This window comes from Podarcis melisellensis (genome assembly GCF_964234715.1).
Source record: "Podarcis melisellensis genome assembly, chromosome: 2".
In the NCBI taxonomy this organism is placed as follows: Eukaryota; Metazoa; Chordata; class Lepidosauria; order Squamata; family Lacertidae; genus Podarcis; species Podarcis melisellensis.
In genome coordinates this window covers 74,914,688-74,931,358 of record NC_138529.1, presented here as the reverse complement: position 1 = coordinate 74,931,358, position 16,671 = coordinate 74,914,688, and the positions used below count along the sequence as shown (strand labels likewise).

Genomic DNA, 16,671 nt, shown 5'->3' with positions numbered 1-16,671 from the left:
TCAAAATATAATAAAAACCAGTAAAAGTAACAACACCAAATAAAGTTTTATTTTGAAAAAGGTCGTTTGAAACTCTATGTTTGGGCTATTTTTGAAAGCTCACTAAAAAGTAGACAGATGGTCCTTTCTGGGAAGCATATTCCAAATTGGAACTTGCCTGGAAAAGTTGACCAGAAGAAATAAGTGAAATATTATTATTAACACTATTGTAATTTATTACTGTCCCTTCACCCTAACATTAAATTACCATTCATCACTCCATTTGTCATTACCCTGTGAATACCTGGATTCTTGCCTCTCAAACCCTCCCTATGACACAATCAATTAGGCTGGTTCATACCTGTACAAAAGTATGTATAACTGAAATAGTTTCATATTCTTGGTGTCTCTATTCCTGCATCCATTTCCCTCCCCTTTCTATGTAATCTTCTCTGTTTTATGTATGGATTGCAAATCTCTTGAGACAGGAACACAGCCATACATTTTAAAAAGTTGTGCATATAGTTTGAGCTATATAAAATAAGGATTATTCATGTTAATGGTTATCCTGTGAATAGTATAAATGAATTATGAAATACAAGGCTAACCTCAGGAATAGACATGGTAGTTCCTAGACATCCATATCTACTTTGCCATCAGGACATCACTAAAGAGTGCAGATGGTGAAAACCCCATGTTCTATATTGCCAAACAAAACACAGAGTCTATTTGAAGACCTAAAACACTGTTTTTCTTCTAATGAGTTCAAGGTGGTATACATGGTTCTTCTCATTTCACCCTCACAGCAACCTTGTGAGGTAGGTTAGGCTAAGAGATGGTGACTAGCTCAAGGTCACTTAGCGAGTAATGTGTGGTTTAAGTTGGTTTGATAACCTACTTGAATTATAAAGCAGCAATTTTTAAAATGCATCAATAAAACAATTGAATCATCTGCTGGGATTGCCCCGTGACTGATATTTGCCACTCAAGCCTAATGCTGTACTGAGTATTCAGTGACACTGTCTGGGGCTGGACCAACTCTGCTCTCCTAGCTTCATATAGCTAGCAAATACCAGGTCAGCCATTTCATTCACAATCAAATAATGTAAGATGGTTCCTGGCTTGCATTTATGTGCCACAGATATTTAACAGTAGATTAAGATATGCAGTAGTTGAATTTTAGAATTTTAAGACAAAGTATTAAAATGTGTTGGAGCGACATATTTCCTGCCCGGCAGATGGGTGGGATGATGCACTCATAACATTTCATTTTAAAAATCACTTTCACAATTTCCATATCTTGTGCTGTACTAGGTAGACCTGTGCCCTGTTCTAGCAGGGTTCTCCTTACATTTTTATCAATACAAGTTTTACTATGTTGCCTGAATTATTTTTGGAAATTCAATAGTATGCTTTAAGACAGAAATATAGGATTGGATCCTAACTCTCTGTGAGCAGATTTCCACTAACAGGGTGTTCCTATTGGTGGAAAGGCAGTATGTGACCCTCCCCTACCCCAGCAGCCATGTGTGTCCTAAAAAAGAATCTGCTTCAGACGGCTGGAGCACTCCCTGAAGCATCCATCATAGGAGATGGCTCTGGGGGCTGCCAATGAAAACTGCTTCTCCTCTTCTGGCAGCAGGCACCTCCATTGTATCAAGAGTCTCTTCTGTCAACAGAAGGAAGACTTCCATTAATGGAAAGGCAATTCACATAGTAAACAAAACACTTGTAGTTAACATAAGAACATCATGTTTCAGATATCTCTATCTGATCTTATTAGTTCAAATGCTGAAATAAAAAAGTAAGAGCAAAAGTTTGAAATTAGCAAATCTGTGATATGCCATTTTAGTAGGAGTTGGGGGAAGTCTTCAAAGCAACAAATGACAAGCTAGTGATATCAATTTGTCACAAAGTAGCCATGATTTATTTATTCATTCAGTCAGTCAGTCAGTCATTTATAAACTTCTACATCAAAACAATAAATATATCAATATTTTGTAATAGTAAACCTCTTCTTGTGATCAAACAGTGCATGCCCTACATAAATATCTCTCTGTGGGAAATGTTGGTGTCATCAATCATGTTTATATTTAAAAGAATTATTTGTTTATTTAACATTTCTATCCTGCCCATCATTACAAAATGGGTCATAACTATAAAATTCATCAAATATAAGATTATGAAGCAAATAATTCATTACAATTTATTAGGTGGCAAGGTCCTAAGCTGCTTAGGGCTTTTCACATCAAAGGCAGCACCTTCAATTGAGCTCTGCGATGAAAAGGCAGCCAGTGCAACCTGTGTTGTCCGAGATGGCTGTATGAGATCATATAACACCTTTGCAGCTACATTTTGTACTTGTTCCCCTCTATGAACCATATTCAAGGACAACCCTCATAAAATTCATTACAATAGTCTAGCTGGGAAATTACAAGGATATGGATTTCTGTGGCCAGGCTATATACCTGTCCAGGAGTGACTGCCTTTGATCTGCAGCTGAAATAGGCATTCCATGCCACTGTAGCCACCTGGGCATTCACTGACAAGTTAGAATGAAGAAATACCCTCAGTCTACACATCTACTCCTTTGTGTGGAATGCATCCAGAATAGCCTGCTCCCAATAACTGCAAATCTACAACACTTTTTTGTGTTGGAATTCAGTGTCAGTTTATTGGCTCTCATTCAGTCCACTGCTTCTAGGTATCAATTAAGTACCTGTACAGCTGCACCTGATTTCAATAGAAAAGGAAGAGAGCGCTGGGGGTGACCAACATACTGGGGAAGCCTCACTCCAAAACTTCCTGAAAGGTTTCAGATAGAGGTTAAATACCATAGGGAACAAAATGGATCCCCGCAGGGCCCCATGGCACAACTTCCAAGGAACTGAGGAGAGGTCCTCCACTGTTATTTTCTGGAACTAGTCCAATGGGTAGGAACTGTAGGGTGCTGCAAGAACTCTGTAGTGTCATGTCCATAAAGTCATTCTAGAAAGATGCTATAGATTATGTTATCTAAAGCTGCTGAGAGAGCAAGAAAAATTAGCATATAGAAGTCATCAATCAGGGTGACAAAAGCTATTTCAGAATCTGAATCAGGAAGCTGGGTAGAAATGATTCAAGATATAATCTTCCAAGGCTATGCATTCTTAGTGGATGCATGATGGTAACATCTGCCTTCATGCTGATCAGTACGTGGAGATTGACCTTTTTATGAAACACATACATGGCTCCTGAATAGGATCAGTGGCTGTCATCTTGACTGTACTTTTCAGAGACACAGATAGCATGTCACTTGGACAATGATGTTATAAAAGGAATTTGATGAAGTCATGTATGAACCAGACTGCTATATGTCTTATTGTATATATAAAAATTATTTTTTAAAAGATTTTAAGGGTACTCTGTTGGAGTGTGATGGTTATTGAACACAATTAGCAGCAAGAGTAAACAGTTGTGAACAAGACCTATGTTTTGCTGGTATGCACACATTTAAATGAGAAAAAAATTAAATTATTAATCCTTCTAGTTAACAAGGATTTAGTGGGCGGGTATATAATTGCTTGAAATAGATATTACTATTGGAAATGTGTGTCCATCACACTAAATGTTTAAAAACTAGAAAGAATGCAGTTCAGCAGAATTAAACTGAGAAGCTATGCTTTATGAGTGTATACACTTCCCTTAGTTAACTTGAGTTTTGAAAGAGACATTTCCCACACTCACTTGATGTGCTCAGTTTCAGAAACTACAAAGAAGGTATTACCATGTTTCATTGGAGCCTGATTGTGGAATAAAATAAGAACATTTCACCTAGAATGCTTCCTAAGAATATTCTGTATTAACTTGGTGTCAAGTAAAAAGCAGGGAATTATAGCCTAATCCTTATTTCCCAGAAACTATATAGTTAAAAACTCTTAAGTCACATTTGTACTGATACATTCATATTTTGTAAACAAACTGGAGCAAGTCTGGCTCCTGGCAGCACATGTAGCTCAGCTAATTTTTATTGAATATTTTTCCAGATTTATGCTGGCCAACTACTTACTTCAAATTGAATATCTGTGTTTCCAGCTTTGTCAGTTTAGAAGTTTGTGGATTTTTTAGTGATTCTACATAATAATCTTTTAAAATTGACATTTTATGTGCACTGTTGTGTGATTGAACAAGTAAGGTAACTGTTACAAGCTTCTTCCCAGATTGTCTGAGACACTGGAATGTGATACGTGGCATTTGGAGCTGAAGCCAGTTGTTCACTTACTGCAAAACTTTCCCATATGTTTCTTGTTAGCAGCTTTGTTCTGAAACCTCGAGTCTTCCCAGAAACAAATAGAAAGCAGATTCTTAAGTTTTACTGAACACAAAAAGTATTCTCAGTCTCTTTCCACTGAGTAACCATATTTCTTAAGAGTGTATACAATAATAGTTTTAAAAGAGAAGAGATTAAAAACTCTTATTGAATTATATGCTTCTTTTGCACTTGCATTTTTCTGGTGACTTTTATTAGCTAGGAAAATAATACTCAACAAATTGTTTAAAAACTGAACAGCAGCTATCAATGTTTGCATTAATTAGAAAAGCAGGAGGAAATCAAAGAACAATTTCTCATATTTTTTACATTTCTTACAGATTTACCATGCAATCTTATAAATTTCTACTCAAAAGTAAATCCCATTGTGTTCAATAGGACACTGCATGCTATTGTATTCTTTATTGCTTTTATCTACTGTCCAATTGAGGGATGTGGGTGGCGTTGTGGGTTAAATCACAGAGCCTAGGACTTGCTGATCAGAAGGTTGGCGGTTCGAATCTCCATGACGGGGTGAGCTCCCGTTGTTCAGTCCCTGCTCCTGCCAACTTGGCAGTTCAAAAGCTCCGGCGGGAAGGTAAACGGCGTTTCCGTGTGCTACTCTGGTTCGCCAAAAGCAGCTTAGTCATGCTGGCCACATGACCCGGAAGCTGTACGCCAGTTCCCTCGGCCATAAAGTGAGGTGAGCGCTGCAACCCCAGAGTTGGCCACGACTGGACCTAATGGTCAGGGGTCCCTTTACCCTTTACATTTACTTCCCAATTAAACATGTTCTCTGGACAAACAAATTTAAAATGATACTGATACAATCACAACTAAAAACAATACAGAAAAACTATAGAAGCACAAAAGTCAGTATGAAACCATCATAAGCAACATGAGAGCAATGAAAACAATGAAAACCAGCAGTAAAATTAACATTTGATATGAGAGCAACTACTGAAAATGTTCTTTCCTAACTGCCTCAACTCATTAGGAAGAGGAACTATGAGAATGGCCTGTAGTGAAGATTTTTAAGTTCTGGGGAGGTATATATGAAAGGAGCCAATTCTTCTGGTATTCTGTCTCCAAGCCATTTAGGGTTTTAATGGTTAACAACAGCATTTGAATTGGGCCTAGAAATAGATTGGAAACCAGTGCAGATAACCAAGCACTGACATCATGTGCTGATATCTACCCATTCCTATTAATAATCTTGTCTTTTGGGGGGGGGGTTAACTGAAATTTCTTTTCCAGAGCATTTTCAAAGGCAGCCCACAGATTACTCATTGTAGTAATCCATCTGGGAGGTTACTAGAGCACTGATAACTTTGCAACACGTTTATTTATCCACCAAACCTGATACAAGGCACTCTCTGTCACCGTGGCTACCTGTGCTGCAAGTGAAAAAGCTGAAAGCTAAGAGAACCACCAAACTACAAACCATGGTTTTCCCAGTAGTGGTGTATGGAAGTGAGAGCTGGACCATAAAGAAGGCTGATCACCGAAGAATTGATGCTTTTGAATTATGGTGCTGGAGGAGACTCTTGAGAGTCCCATGGACTGCAAGAAGATCAAACCTATCCATTCTTCAGGAAATCAGCCCTGAGTGCTCACTGGAAGGACAGATCGTGAAGCTGAGGCTCCAATACTCTGGCCACCTCATGAGAAGAGAAGACTCCCTGGAAAAGACCCTGATGTTGGGAAAGATGGAGGGCACAAGGAGAAGGGGACGACAGAGGACGAGATGGTAGGGCGGTGTTCCCGAAGCTACCAGCATGAGTTTGACCAAACTGTGGGAGGCAGTGGAAGACAGGAGTGCCTGGCGTGCTCTGGTCCATGGGGTCATGAAGAGTCAGACACGACTAAACGACTAAACGACTAAACAACAACAACAACATACAATTTACAGTGCATTCATAAGTTCTCAATAAAAATTACTTGCAGAATTTCTCTTGGCATAATATGTAATCGTTCCATAGGTTGATTCTTTGTGGGTGGTAGAAATCCCGCCAATAACCCTAGTTTACAATAAACGTAATATGGCATTTCACTCTAAAATTATTTTACATTAGGAATAGGTAGACTTATCACTAAACCAAGAGAAGATAGCCAAAAAGAAAAATAACTGCAGCAGACTAGTGGAGATATTCCCTGGCCTTCTCTACATTGAAGAAATAATGTTGGCATTTTTTTCTTTCATCTTACAACAAATGCGTTATTATTCAGAGAAGCACAGCTTCTCTCTCTGTATCTTCATTTGGGTTTTATTTTGTGGGGAAGAGCACAAACCCTAATCATTGTCTTTCCTAATCATCTAATCTGCGTGTGGCTAAACAAGAAGCCAGGACAGCCAGTGGGATCTCAGTGCCACGATCCCACTGGCTGTCTTGGCTTACGGGATAGCCGCGGCAGCCTCTCCCGGGCAAGGGGAGCCTTCATCCCCTGCCCGGGAGAGGCTGTGGGCGGTTAAGGCTCCCCCAAGAGGCAGCCCTTCTCCCTCCTTCGGGAAAAGCCTCGAAGAGCTGCGCACACGCTCCACGCGGCTCTTTAAAGGAAGCACTGAGCAGAGCTTCCCGCCTGCATTTGCTCCATAAGACGCACACACATTTCCCCTTACTTTTTAGGAGGGGAAAAGTGCATCTTATAGAGCGAAAAAGACGGTATGTGTCAGGTGTTGAGATAATGTCTTAGCTTGTGCCTATCTATGTTTCTTAGAGCTCTGCTTTGAACTCCTGAACTGTGTAATGTGTAACCTGATGTACATTTAAGCCATTTAGTGATTTTTGGAATAAAGTTGTCAGGAATAATTGAGCCAGGGTCTTCACACTGTGCCCATGTGTGGGAGCCAGGTCAGTTGGTTCAGGATGAGCTTGATTGTTTATTGGCAGGTATGAACTGATGGGAGTGTGTTGCATGAGTCCTTCTAGAAATGCACTGTCTTCCGGTTATTTCTGAGGCTCATTCGAAGCAAACCCCGCTGTCTCCAGTGGGATTTACTCCCTAGTAAATGTGTTTAGGTACTGGATTAACTATGGATAAAGCACATTTCTGTAGAAATTACTTAATCATCAATCTTTAGCTAATGCTATATAGAAAAATATAATGTATTATTCATTTAAAATGAAGCTGTAGGATACACAGAAGGAGAGCTACTTCATGTGGACCAGGATCCTCTCTATAGTGTGAAAGTTTATTCTAATACAGTGGTACCTCTAGTTATGTACTTAATTCGTTCCGGAGGTCCATTCTTAACCTGAAACTGTTCTTAACCTGAAGCACCACTTTAGCTAATGGGGCCTCCCGCTGCTGCCGTGCCGCCAGAGCACGATTTCTGTTCTCATCCTGAAGCAAAGTTCTTAACCCGTGGTACTATTTCTGGGTTAGCGGAGTCTGTAACTTGAAGCATATGTAACCTGAAGCGTATGTAACCCGAGGTACCACTGTATATCAAACTGCTTTGTAAAAGTATCCTTCATTTTTCAGAAACTTGTTTATTTGCATTCCATTCCCCCCCTTTTTTTATAAGTCCTTGATATAGTGGGATTAGACTGCCATCCTATGGTCTGACTGAGTTTTCTATTTTTGCAGTAAGCAGAAGAGCAAAAGAAGATAAAAATACATCATAATTCATACCTGAGGGACTAGTTAAATTGTATTTTAACTTACGTTTATTAAATGTGAAAAAGTAATAAAAGACATTAAATACATTAAAATAATTCAGAGATAAAAGCATATTAATTAAACATTTATATTGATTAGTGCATAAGTATTAAGGATCAGTTTTTGACTTAAACAAATTTTGAATGCATTTTATATGACAATACAAACATCTTACGGTAATATATTTCATGGCACTTGGGAGCAAATGTATAGATTGTCAGGAATGATACCAATAAAAGTTGAGTAGCCATATGTACTTTACCATTGTTATATTCCTGAATGATTAATCGCTACATGTTTTTCATTACTCTTTAGACATACGTTTGAGCATCTCTGGATTTCAGAATGGACCTGATAAACTATGTTGACATAGCACCTCCATAGTGCTATAGGGATAGGGCCAAACTCAGTGATAGAACCCATGCTTTGTATGGAGAACTGCCCGAATTTAATCGCTGGGCTTGAAAAAATTTGTATGAAACACCGGAGAGTTGCCGTTGCTCAATGTAGACTTGGATTGTAAAGCTTTGTGGCTCAGCAGGCCAGATCTTTACCCCTTTGCTCGCCCCCCCCCCCTTTGTGGGCCAACTTTGATGGGTGGGCAGCACCTGTCAATCATCAATGATACCAGGTAATTGACACCAGTCAGAGTTGACCTGTGAAGTTGGGAAGAGATACCGTATTTTTCGCTCTATAACACGCACCTGACCATAACACGCACGTAGTTTTTAGAGGAGGAAAACAAGAAAAAAATATTCTAAACGAAACAGTGGATGTATGGTTTTGTGCTGTGGCCACAGACATGTGATCTGACGGTGAGTTTGGGGTAGCCCAATGCAAAAATCCTGAGGATCCATGTGGATCCATGCTTTGTAACCACGTTTTTGCACCATTGCGGCCCCAGGCAACTGTGGGTGCGTGTGTTTTTTGGTGCAGGCTGTAGCCATGGATATGCTATGTGATCTGATGGTGAATTTGGGGTGACCTAGTGCAAAAATCCTGAGGATCCATGTGGATCCATGCTTTGTAACCACGTTTTTGCACCATTGCAGCCCCATGAAACAGTGGGTGCGTGTGTTTTTTGGTGCAGGCTGTAGCCATGGATATGCTATGTGATCTGATGGTGAATTTGGGGTGACCTAGTGCAAAAATCCTGAGGATCCATGTGGATCCGTGCTTTGTAACCACGTTTTAAGTGGGGAGGGAAGGAAAAGAACTCAAGGGACAAGGAGCAGGCGTGGGGGGTGTGGAGAAGGATGCTGCTGATAATGCAGGAGAGGCTCCTCTCTGGCGTTGCTCCTTTAGAACAAGCAGGCTCTGCGTCTCTCCCTCCTCCCCGGCAAGGAAACCATGATAGTAACCACTCTGAGAGAAATCAAGAAAAATTACGACCAACACTCTCCCCCAACAAGCGCAGTGAGGTCAAAACACACACACAGAGAGAGAGAGAGAACTGGCCCTAAAGTCGCAGGGCGCTGGAAGTCGCAGGGACGCTGGGGGAGTGAACGGAAAGCAAGAGAAGGAGAAGGAGCCCTCTCTCACACACACAGACACACAGAGTGTCAATTCTAAAGTCGGAGGGAGAGCGCAGGGAGAGTGAACGGGAAGCAGGAGGAGGAGAAGGAGCTCTCTCTCTCTCTCTCTCACTCACACACACACACACACACAGAGTGTCAATTCTAAAGTCGGAGGGAGAGCGCAGGGAGAGTGAAAGGGAAGCAGTAGGAGGAGAACGATAGCTCAAGCACACACACACAGCCCCTATAGTGGCTAATCCAACATCGGACAGCAAAAAACTGCAGGCAGGGACAGAGAGCACGGGGTTGTTTTAAAGCAGCCAACCCCGCTCTGCTTCTCTCCCTCCTCCCGGCTAGGCTGGCTGAAAAGCTTTGCAGCTACTTAGCAGCTCAGTGGGGAGGAGAGAGGTTGTTTTAAAGAGGACGGGGTTGTTTTAAAGCAGCTTCTCTCCCTCCTCCCCAGCTCAGCTCGCTGACAGGAGCCGCTTACACCCGCTTTGCTGTTTCAAAGCGAGCCACGGACAGCTCACAACTGCAGCAGATTCCCCCGCCATCTCTAGGCATTCGCTCCATAACACGCACAGACATTTCCCCTTACTTTCTAGGAGGATAAATCTGCGTGTTAAGGAGCGAAATTTACGGTAATTTAAAGGGCTTGCTCAACCCTGTGTGCAGTGCTTCACAAACACCCAACAGTCAGTTGGTTGTTGAGGTTTCGGAAAGTAGTGTGCAAAGTACTTTGCAAGTTCTGTGTTCAACACTTCTAAGCATCTTACAATCAGCTGGTTGTTGGTGCTTGGAAAGTGTTGCACAAGGGGCTTTGTAGGCACTGCTAATTGGCAGTGCTTGCAAAGCCTCTTTCTGCCAAACCCAACCTGACATGTATAGCATAGGTGTAGGAGAGGTGGGCATGGATTGGCTGAAACAGCTTTATGGGCTCCCCTCCTGGATTCCAGTGGGATTGGACTGACCTTTTGCCACAGTTTTGGGGGGAAAGGTTGAAGAGGATGCAAGGGAAGGTCCTAGTGGGGGGATTCTTCTCCATCCTTTCTCCTTGCCTGTTTCCCTGCCCATTACTCAGACGTGTGGGCTCTATTCTGTCTCTGGAGTCAACAGGGTCTGACTTGGACACTCTGCTTATGAGATCAACTTGTCTCCAGAGCTACCCGAGTCCACCTCTGGTTCAGTCCCTAAAGAGGAATCACCCATCTGATCTGATCTGGAGAAATTGCTGATTCATCAAATTCCTCCATCACCTAGGTCATGGAGACGCCAGCACAGACATAAATAGATAGGTCAGGCCCAACCTTTCTGAAGCAGTGTCCATTTGCTTGCCTAGTCTAAGAAACAGGCCTACTTGCTCCCTAAGTTGTACCACCCCATTTCCATATAATGGGATATCAGGGGGCATGTCGCTTGCTGGATCTGCATCTTAGCTTGCCTAGCCCATAGCTGTCAACTTTTCCCTTTTCTTGCAAGGAATCCTATTAGGAATAAGGGAATTTCCCTTTAAAAAAGGGAAACGTTGACAGCTGTGGCCTAGCCATGTGTTGTACATTTGAACTTTACTTTGCTTATGTACTGTACCAATTTAAGTATTAAAGGTTCTGGTAGAAATCATAATCTTGGTTTATGTTCTTCATCCAGGGCAAGTTTCCCACGGTATCAGAAGTTATTGCTAAGCCAATGAGATATTATATATGAACCACAGGTATATCTGAGGTTTGTTTGAGCTGGAGGTGTCAGGAGGACACCAGTCTATTGCAGGTGCAAGAGGCTTGAGGACAAGGGACAAAAGTACCAGGTTCTCTCCAGGGAAGGATGGGAAAGACTCTGAAACCTTGGATAACTGCTGCAAGTCAGCGTAGACAATGATGAGGTAGATGGAGCATTTCCATGCACTCTGGCTTCCATCATGGTGTTCTGTTGCACCAGAAGCAGTTTTGTCATGCTGGCCACATGACCCAGAAAGCTGTCTGTGGACAAATGCCGGCTCCCTCAGCCTGAAAGTGAGATGAGCGCCGCTTTTACCTTTTTTACCTAGGTGGAACAATTATCTGATTTGATATAAGACAGCTTGCTGTGCCTCTGTAGGTTACATCTGTAGTTGTCAGATTCATATGGTGAACATTTTTCTCATGTTCAGAATGTTGTGAATGTAATTACAGAAGCAAATGATTCTATGAAATATTTGCATAGTTCTTTAAAATAAGAGATACAGAGCCACTGTTTGATTAGATGCATTACTACATTTGTGAAGAAAAGCCTTGTACCCACTGTCAGACCCCACTCCCTGTGTTCTACTATACTAAAGGAGGAACCTTGTAGAAACTAATGGTGTAAAGAAAAACCAATCACCTTCACCATTTGCTTTTTGGAATTGAGAAATAGCTCTGTTAAGGTTGCACACCAAAAAAAGGTTGCCTACTGTTTTGTATTTCTGCCACTGCCAATCTGAGGCATCAGGGTACAAAGTACTATTTGTGCAAATGGATGTGCCAGTAACTAAGTGAATGGCAGACTGAAAGGCTGCTTTGAGGCAGTACATGGCACTGCTTCTAATTTTTTAGTGCATTACAGTTATTTACTTAACAGGAACAATCAGTTCTCCATTATTCTGAAAACTGACAGCAGGAATAGATTCAGAAAAATGAACCAAACAGTCTGTTGACATTCTGTTAACTGAGTCACAGCAATGTTAGGAAGTTGCCATTAAGATCTATATACATATAGATGTTTGGTTTATTTCTGGTTTTCTTTACTGTAAGTCCATAATTAGGTCTAAAAGTGTAGGAATTGTGCCTTTGCTTATTCTACAGTTAGGTGGTGCTGTTACACTAAAGAACTAAACTAGAAAAGAGTAGCCTTTATTTTTGTGATGGTTTTTTACAACATTTGTGGATCAAATAAGTGCACCTCACATCTCTGAAGGATGTCTTCCTATCCTGTGTTCACCAAAAATAGAAACAATTCTCCCCCCCCCCCCAGTTCTTTTAAAGTATATTAGAAAATGTGTTTCCATGTGTATATTTCCTTAGTTGGACCAGATGACAGAGTACAAGTGGAAGTGAAGAGGGAGGGGCAAAAATCATTGTCCCTCTTTGGTGATGAGATACCACAAAAATTAGTTTTGTTTTCTGGGTCCACATTGTATATAATGACATTGATATATTCCTCTTATACCTTTTATGCTGATGCGTAATTGTTTTGTCTAGAATAACTAGCAGAGTCATTAATGATACAAAATTCTGTCCTGAATTGTTTATAATAATTATGGGTGATATTAAGTAGAAGTCATAGTTTCCCAAGTTTAGTGCAGACATACTACTTACCAATATGACCACAGTTAGGAGATGGGTGCCCCACCCATGCGCACATGGCTATTCTTGTCCAGGCACTCTCCCTCCATTACAGTTTTGGAGATAAGTATGGTTGTCATTAATTTTGCACAAGCAATTTCAGTAACAGTAGTTACTGAACACAATGTTCAAACCTACTTGTAGTCATAGTTGCAAACTGTGGTTTTATGTTATTGTAAAAAACAAACAAACACCAAACCATGAGCATTCTTTGTTCCTTCTGCATTCCAATAACATTCAGCATGTGCCAACTTAGACCCAGTTGTAATTTTTTGTCTCATTCTGGTGTACCTGAAAAATCCATTTTAAATTCCCTTCTCTTGCACTCCTGCCTAGAGTTGCCTGTATGGCTTGCCTTCCCTGTCATGGAGCACAATATAGCTTCTTCTTGCCTTTACATCCACCACTCTATTCTCATGTGCAAGTTATCTCTTGGTGGTTTAGTGGTAAGCCTATATGGCAATCCCGGAAGTACTATGATAACATTTTGTTTTCATATATAAATCAGAAGCAGGAAACTAGTCACAAAGCAGTGTGATCATGGCATTAAGGGTAGGCTGAGGGAATTATTTTAAAAGCTGGATTTATTCTTATCATTTACTTCATAATATATTGGCATGCTGCAACTACTCTAACTCACTGGTAAGGACACTAGTTCCGCAAAGGACAAGAGCACAGCAACTGAAGAAAGTGTTTGCTGTAACATTACTCAGATGCTTGGTATCAGAGCAAATTTATGTACATTGTAATTGTTTAATTAAATTCTTACAACATTCCTGAGTTTCCTGCAAAGTAAAGATCTGTAGGAATTCTCTGCACGCAGGAATTCAGCTAACTGTAAAACATCTTAAAAGTTACCATATAAAAATAAGCGCAGAGAGATATCCGTATCAGCTACTGTTTCATGGAAATTTTTGGTTCTCCAGGCTATGTTGGGGTAATTAGAATCCTGCAGTATGTTGTACATAATCATTGAAATTTGGCTTAATCTGTAATCAAACAACAGATGTCTTCAAGACCAACCAGCTATGGTGCAAGCTTTTGTGGACTATAATCCAAATCTTCAGATGCATCAACTGTAGTCTTCAGTTGGCATGCACATAGGGTCCACACAGGAGTAGCAGAGTTGGAAGGGACTCCAAGGGTCATCTAGTCCTATCCCCTCAATGCAGGCATCTCAGCTAAAGCACCCATGACTCAGATAGCCATCCAACCTCTGCTTAAAAGCCACAAAGGAAGTAGAGTCCACCACCTCTCATGGGAGTCTGTTCCACTGCTAAACAGCTCTTACTGTCAGAAAGTTTTTTCCTGATGTTTCATCAGAATCTCCTTTCTTGTAACTTGAAGCCATTGGTTTGAATCCTACTCTCCAGAACAGGAGAAAACAAGCTTGTTCTCTCTTCCATGTAACAGCCCTTGAGACATTTGAAAATGGCTATCATATTTCCTCTCAGTCTCCCCTTTTCTAAACTAAACATACCCAGCTTCTTCAACCATTCCTCATAAGGCTTGATTTTTCAGACCCTTGAACATCTTGGTTGCAGCTGTTTGATATCTCTTTTAAGTTGCATGGTCCATCCAAATGGAGCCCACAGTTTTTGAACAGTAAATACAAAATGCAAAACGTGGAAGTAAATCCAGATAAACTTTCATGTACTTGATTGTGTTGCTGCCATTATTTTATGTTGTAAACCTCCCTGTGATCTTTGGATGAAGGATGGTATATAAATTTAATAATAATTAGTACCAATCACAGAAAAAATTGTAGTATTTTGAAATACTTTTAGTGAATTGCTAGGACACATTTGGAAATCTAAGAAACTGTCACAGGCACGACTCTATACCTATTTCAAAGAGGGAAAACTCATGATGCTGAAACTAGCAAAGCACATAGCAAAAACAAAGAAAATACAGGCAACACAAACAGACTCACACCTCAAAACAGGCAAAGAATGACTCCTGAAAACAAAGCAGTCAACATGCACACATACAAACCAACTAAGCAAAACAAAAGCAGCCAACACTGGCCAAAGAATAGCCAACACACACACAACCTCCAAAAAGCAGGTAAAACAGTTCACTCCCAAACAACCAAACAAAAATGTGAGCTAAACAATAAATCCAAAACAAGTGAGAAGAACATACATTTATGGCAGAGTCCCTTTTCATTTTTGTTTCTGAAGAGCTTTGGAGACAGGTTATTCCACCCTCTTTCTTTCCCTTCTTCATTCCCTATGAAGAATTTCCCTGAGCCTTGTGGGGCTCAGAGGCATTCTGGGGAATGGAAAGCAAGATGATGGGACAGGTAGCAGCCTATAATACTTCTAGGCTACCCAGCTATTGTTCAAGGTAAAAAGGAAATAAAACAAAAACAAGGAAAACACACATGAAATCAGGAGTGACAAAAGGTCTGGCAGTTGGCAAATCTCCTTTCTTGTAACTCGAAGCCATTGCCTTGATTCCTACCCTCCAGAGCAGGAGAAAACAAGCATGCTCCCTCTTCCATGTGACAGCCCTTAAAATATTTAAAGATGGCTATCATATCTCCTCTCAGTTTCCTCTTTTCCAGACCAAACATGCCCAGTTGCTTCAAGTGTTTCTTATAGTCTTAGTTTCCAGACCAGGCATAGGCAAACTCAGCCCTCCAGATGTTTTGGGACTACAACTCCCATCATCCCTGACCACTGGTCCTGTTAGCTAGGGGTGATGGGAGTTGTAGCCCCAAAACATCTGCAGGGCCAAGTTTGCCTATGCCTGTTCCAGACCCTTGATCATCTTGGTTGCCCTCCTCTGCACACGTTTCATCTTGTCAACATCCTTATTAAATTGTGGTGCCCAGAATTGGACACAGTATTCCAAGTGTGGTCTGACCAAAGCAGAATAGAGTGGTACTATTACTACCCTTGATCTGGACCTTATATTTCTGTTGATGCAGCCTAGAATAGCATTAGGGTTTTTTTGCTGCTGTGTCACACTGTTGACTCATTACAGATAGGTAGCCGTGTTGGTCTGCCATAGTCAAAACAAAAAAAATTCCTTCCAGTAGCACCTTAAAGACCAACTAAGTTAGTTCTTGGTATGAGCTTTCGTGTGCATGCACACTTCTTCAGATACGACTCTGTTGACTCATGTTAAGGTTGTGGTCCACTAAGACCCCTAGATCGTCTTCACATGTACTGCTAGTAAGCCAGGTGTCCCCCACCCTATATTTGTGCATCTTATTCTTCCTGCCTAAGTGCAGAACCTATTTGTCCCTATTGAAATTCTGGTTTTTTAGCTTGCGCCCAGTTCTCCAATCTGTTAAGATCATTTTGAATTCTGGTTCTGTCTTCTGTGGCATTAGCTACCCTTCCCAGTTTGGTGTCATTGGCAAATTTGATGAGCATCCCCTCAATTTCTTCATCCAAGTCATTTATAAAGACGCTGACCAACAATGGGCCCAGGACAGAATCTTGCGGCACCCCACTTTTCTCTTTTTTCCAGGATGGTGAGGAATCGTTAATGAGTACTCTTGGGTTCAGTCAGTCAAGCTACAAATCCACCTAACAGTTACCTCGTTCAACCCACATTTTGCCACTTTCCTCACAAGGATATCATGGGGGACTTACTGAAATCAAGATACACTTTGTCCACAGCATTTCTTGATCCACCAAGTTTGTAACTCCATAAAAAAAAAGAAATCAGATTTGTTTGGCATGACTTATTGTTGAGAAACCCATGCTGGGTCTTAGTAATCACAGCATCATTTTCTAGATGCTCACAGATCAACTGTTGAATTTTCTGTTCAAGGACCTTCTCTGGTATCCATGTCAAGCTCACTGGTCAGTAGTTACCTGGGTCTTCTCCCCCCCCCCCTTTGAAGATG

General features: G+C 41.0%; 1 protein-coding gene across 3 annotated transcripts in view; it reads left to right on the top strand.

Annotated features, from left to right (window-relative positions):
• Positions 1-16,671, top strand: part of CENPP (centromere protein P) — a 147,657-nt gene that overhangs the window by 44,553 nt on the left and 86,433 nt on the right. The gene's annotated exons all lie outside the window — the stretch shown is intronic.